At 40.8% G+C, this 6000-nt stretch overlaps 1 protein-coding gene across 1 annotated transcript in view; it reads right to left on the reverse strand.

Moving 5' to 3' along the window:
* Positions 1-5725, reverse strand: part of LOC101476448 (phospholipid-transporting ATPase ABCA1) — a 195967-nt gene extending 190242 nt beyond the window's left edge. Inside the window, exon 1 of the mRNA XM_004554498.4 lies at positions 5610-5725. The gene's annotated coding sequence lies outside the window, so the exon portion shown is untranslated. The remainder of the gene's footprint in view (positions 1-5609) is intronic.
* Positions 5726-6000: the final 275 nt, after the last annotated feature.

Below are 6000 nucleotides of genomic sequence, written 5' to 3' on the forward strand. Positions count from 1 at the left end.
AGAAAAAGAAAGGAGCGTATTGAGAGGATATAAGTGCTGATGCATGCCTGGCATTTGGGGAGTAGGGACAGCAAAGTGCATTATTTCAGCCCTTAGGATGATGGAAAGAGAAAACAGATATTTGTCATAGAGCATGAGAGCAGAGGACAGCAGCAAATGACTGCAACATCAGTTACAAGGGGGTCGCCATAGCCTTGTGAAGGGTATAATGGTCCCTGCGCTCCTTTGTCCAATCCGTCTTTTTTCCCCTCCAAGTATCTCGATCGCAAGCTCCATACAACTTTGCTACAGCGGGAAATCATACAGCGGAGAAGGCAAGTCTGGGGAAAAGGTACTATTTGTATTAAGTGCAGCTGCTACACCGACAAGCACGTCGCCTCAATCGTGCTGCTTTACTCCATTAGACACCAATACACCAATCACTGGTGTTCAAAGAGATAGCGCTATATCAAGATAACAGGGGAGCACTCAATTAAAGCTTATCAAAGGTGTTCAAAGGATCCTTAAAACTGACACCTGCAATTTTGGATCACATTTGAATATAGAAGAAAAAACTCTGACTTCATAATCACAGCTTTGTGATGCAAAACACTGAGAGTGGGGGAAAGTATTGATTTAGTACATTTTAATCTTCTCCCGCCTGGATCTCTCAGTGCTCCATGGCTCGTCTCCAGTTGGTGCAGATTCCCCCTTATGAAAATCGGATTATTAACATATAAAGCTCCACAAGGACAGGCCTCTGTTCATATTCACAGCTTTTGAGACCTCTCTGACGCTCTATCTCCTAACCGTCCCGCGCTTTGATTTTGAAACCAGAGGCGATCACACTCTGAGCTTGTTGATTTGTTTTAAACAACTCCTCAAAACACATTTTTATTAGGGTGGGAGGACGATCAAACTACTGATAGTATCGATACCAAATCAATAACTAACATTCAAATTGAGATAACTTTATTCATCCCACAAAAGGGAAATTTGTTTACAGCTTACGTGCACTGCCTATTCATACACTGATCACAAGCATTGTTGCAGGTAAAGGCAGAGACAGTGAGGTCAAGAAAGATAAATAAAAATAAAAATGAATAAATATATTCCAAATAAATTAATGGAATATTTTTATTAGTTTCTGATAATAAAAAAAATATGTCTAACATGAACTTTTAAAAAAAGAATAATAATAATGTTTTTATACAGCACATTTAAACAACAGAAAGTGCTTTAGAGACAGGCACTTTCTGTCGCAGCTTAAAAATGCATGAAAACTGAAAGCTGAGTTTTCTTGTATTAACTAATTAAAAATCACAGTGATTTAGTGGTCATTAAACTGTGTTCAGATTTGGCAAATTGATGACGAATCTCATAAATCACGACACACTGCTCCGTTTTACATAAGATGCCTTTATGAGTTAAAAGTATTGGCCCTGTATTTATTTGAGACTAGTGAAAATGCAGCTAAAAGTCTAAAATTTATGTCCTTCTTCACAAAGCCGAATTTTTACTTTCCATTTCCATCTCTTCCCCTTAATTATGAGCTATAGTTTCAATCTGTTTGTGTGTATGGAAGTGTATAGTTTGGAATGAATGTCTAACTATATGGCTGATTTTGTTTGTATGTCTTTACACGTACACATTTTGAACATGCATGTGTTGCTTTGATTCAGATTTTGCAGCACATTGTTTTTAATTATTATTTGTTATATGAAAATACTGGCGCTGTCAGCGTTAATCTCGTTAAAATGACGTAACTGCATTAACACGGCAAATCTCCGTTAGCGAGTTAGCGTGGATCGCCCGGTGCGTGGGGCTGCACGGCATCAACGCGTTAGCGCAGTTAGCTCAGTTAGCTCGTCAATGCGTTAGCGCAGTTAGCTCAGTTAGCTCGTCAATGCGTTAGCACAGTTAGCTCAGTTAGCTCGTCAATGCGTTAGCGCCGATTTGCCGTGTTAATGCGGCTATGGCGTTAACGTCATTTTAACGAGATTAACGCTGACAGCACTAGAAAATATGTTGTACTATTTGCTGTTATGATGGAGTTGTCAATACACTTGTGATTTTCTTAAATCATGCACAAGCTCAATAAATTCCCACACAATTTGATTTGCCAGTCACAACGTCTCGTGATGAAAGAGGGTAACATTTAAAAGAGTGACCCAGCTGGCAGTGAATGCATACACAATACCTGGTTCCTGTTTTTTTAAGGCGCAATGACATGACAGATATTGCTTTGTATCGAGTATGACAGAATAGCTATATTGTGGTGATCTCGTTAATGTGGGTATCATACTGCAATACCTACATTACTGATAGCTGAGGAAAGCATTATCACATGTAGTAGCATCATAACGTCAGTCTCCCCCCGCCCAAAAAAGTAACCTGGGTAAACTGTTTCTTTTATCAACAGTTCTGCACTTGAGGTGCACTCAACTTTTACTCAACATCCATAAAAGGACTGAAACGTTTTATTCTACCTGCTTCACAGAAAACTGCAGTTTGAATTCATGGCGACTACAATGGATTCAGACCCAGTTTCACGGTAAAAGACAACATTAAAATGTCCACAGAAACTTTTAAAGCCACTCCATAATCCACTTCTCCTTGGTCCATTCATATCCTCAGAATGCTCCAAAACCTCTTTTCTCCCCTTAAAACGCTGCTAAATGCAGGGCTTCCATTTGTTGCATTGTGAGTTTGAGAGTCACAGAAACCCTGGGCTCTCAAGCTGCTTGTCTCCAGTCTTGGTCATTTTAGCTCAAGGTTGATGATCTCACTGTCTTTCAAAACACTAACAAAACAAAACACCTTCGTCAGATCAATGCACATTATCAAACTCTGTGCACGCTTTGGAGGTTATCGTTTGTATTCCTGTTCAGGTGTTTTGTGTTGCACTGACGAACATTTCTGCCATCCCATTTATATTACCTCTCTCTGTAATGCAATGCAATTTAACAGCGTCTTGCAAGTACATCTTGCAAAATGGAATTAACACCTCTATAAAACTGTTTAAAACATTATAACCTTGATAGAGTTTGGAATAATTTCAAGGTGGCTGCTTTAGCTTCCGGAGAACTACTATGTCAGACTGCATTACGTTTAGCCAGATGTATAAATGTATACATCTTTCCTTTTCCCAATCGGCTTGATGTATTAACACTAGCTGCAAATGCCAAAACCTTAGTTTTGTTGCTTTTAGTCCTGCCTGCTGTAATAACTAGTACATATTTCCGCATATTTCCAATACAAACGGCATAACGTGCGGATGCAAGGATGAAGACCCATCTGGCCTTCACCTGTTAACCTATATCCAGCTGTAGGACACAAGGATCGAAGTGATGAAGCTGCAAGAATCTGCCATTTCTCTTTGCATTGCTATCACTCTAACACTGCACCTCACCAGCAAGTAGTCCCCTCCCTGTGCTCTCCCTCAGGCAAGTCTCCTGCCTGTCCCTGTGCCAGCTCTGCCAAGCGACCCAAAAATGGATCTTAATTTTCTTTTAGAGCCACACATAGAAATCTCAGCAATGTAAGTAGAGAGCCCTACTGGACTTGGTATTAAAAGAGATTCTTGACCCCACTGCTCACAGTTGTACACATAAACTTCTGAAAACTGCAGCAAGGTCGGTCTCCTTACACGCAGCACAGCGTTAGATGTTAGGAAAAGAACTCAACATCAGATGTAAATAATGAGCCCTTCTGGAACACTCTGGATAAGATAATATCAGTATGATGCACTAAATAAACGAAATACTTCTCTCTACAGTCGGCACACTGTAAAGAGAGAATCTATTATAAAGAGAAGAAGAAAAAGCACTACACATCTATTTACTTACTAGGCTGACAAGGACATCTACCCATTATGCCTTTGCTTTAGAAGATGGTTTGACATGAGTATGCTGTTGCAGAATTAGCTTGACAAGCTATTTTCTGAGAATAAATAAAGCACACACTTCAAAGAAAGAGCTCAGCTCTGCATCATCAGAAGATGTTTGTGTTTTGGTCTTTTATATAGCGCCAAATAACAAGACGAGTCACCTCAAGGTGCCTTTTATCACAAGGTCAAGACGCTACATTATTGGAAAGGAGCCCTATTAATCACACAACGCCCTATGAGCAAGCGCTTTGGCAACAGTGGAAAGGAAAAACTTCCTTTTACCAGAAAGAAACCTCCGGTAGATTTGTGGCGGAGCACGAGATTCACATCTGTCCACATAAACACAAATCTCTCAGGAATGTTTACAGCACCTTGTTTAATCTGTGCCACAATAAATCAAGTCATTTCTAAAACTGTAAACTAGAGAGCAAAGTAGGCACTGAGTGTATCCTTCTAACACAGATGGCTTAAATTGAAATGATCAGCCTAATCAGGGGTTTTGCTGATGGCATCAGTGGGATTGCAGTGCTAGTTTACATCAAGTTTTCTTTTAACAACTTCTTCTGAAAACTTTTTTACGTCCTTGTGATCTGCACGCTGGACAAAACATTTTTTGTTCACCTGTTTAACCTGCATCTGATTTTTGCACCAATTACTCCCTTTATTCACACAAACCTTAAGCTGTCAAACTGATTATAAGTCAGAACGCTATTACTGATATTAAAGCGGTCATTACATGTAATTAGTTAGAGGGAAGTAATACTTCTAAGCTCTCATCTACTCGGATCAACTTGTCAGTCATTTTCAGGCCCTGATTACTCATTCATTAGATATAAATTAAACTGATGAATTAAAAAACAGTAATCGCTGGCGCTTAAATGACTCATTAAGACACGTACAAAGGTGCACGCTATGCGGCATTGCTTATACTTAGCTCGCTGGCTGTCGAAGCAGCCCTGGCACTGAGTAAATCATTAGCATGGGAGTAAGGTTGCTCAGCATGGGTTAAAGTTCACTTTGACTCCCTTTTAACTCAGCTGTTACGCTAGTGCTGTGCCATCCTGCAAATTGTGGTATCAATCTGACATCAATACAGAATAAATGCAGGGTCAGTATGCTGATACCAATACCGATACTTTTTCTTTATAAAAGCAGCTTATGTAGCGGAGAGCAGTGTGCCATGATTTCAGTGGGCTACATACTGAACTTGGAGTATACAAACAAAGTATTGATCAATATAATACCAATAGCAGTGGTGGTATCGATACTATGATATTCGATCTGTCCACCTGTAGGATGAGGACGTTTAAGTTCCCTGACACCAAACACTAAACAGCAAGTATTTCATGTTATTTGGTTATTATGTAAAACAAACCCCCCCAAATAGGTATAAACTGTAATCCCTTATATCCTACTCAGCCCTCTTTATTGATATTTTAAATGTAGCCAGCCTCCAGAAGAGTTTATTATTATTTTTTCCCCACTAAGATAATCGCTTCTCTGGGCGCTCTCTTTTATCCGCTGCAGGCAAGACAGGAGGGGGAATAAAAAGGAGAGGAGTGTGTTTGGCTTCCCAGAGTCTGAGCCTGGGCTAGCCTCGGGAGTAGAGAGAGCAAGCTACAAAAAAAGAAAAAGAAAAAAACCCGCAGAAGAACACCAGAAAGACAGCATCACAAAACACGTGTCCTGTTAGAGGAAAAACAAACTCTCACCCTCTCAGAAAGAAGAAGAAGTAACCTACCTCAAAGTTGCTTGGCTTTCACCCATCAGCACATCTTGGGGCTTACAGATGGATTAAGAGCAGTTTTAACTGGCAGCCCTTATGACTGACGCAGAAAGCCTTTTGCAATCTCTCTCTCTCTCATTCCCCGCCTGTCTCTCATGATCGCTGTCCCCTTTTACCTGGAATCATAAAGTATGCAAATGACCTCCGCTGAGCCTGTCGTAGCGACTGTAGCTACAGCCGGTAAGCGCACAGGTGGTGCACATTGCACAGCGCGCTCCCTTAAAGCCGAGGCCCGCAGCAGAGCGCATATGTCTGCGTCTTGTAGTCCTGTCTCAGTCACCCGGAGAGGCGAGAGAGGGTGAACGGGAGCACTGGCCTTACATTTGGCTTCCCTTGTTGTGGCATT

This window comes from Maylandia zebra, linkage group LG3 (assembly GCF_041146795.1).
Source record: "Maylandia zebra isolate NMK-2024a linkage group LG3, Mzebra_GT3a, whole genome shotgun sequence".
In the NCBI taxonomy this organism is placed as follows: Eukaryota; Metazoa; Chordata; class Actinopteri; order Cichliformes; family Cichlidae; genus Maylandia; species Maylandia zebra.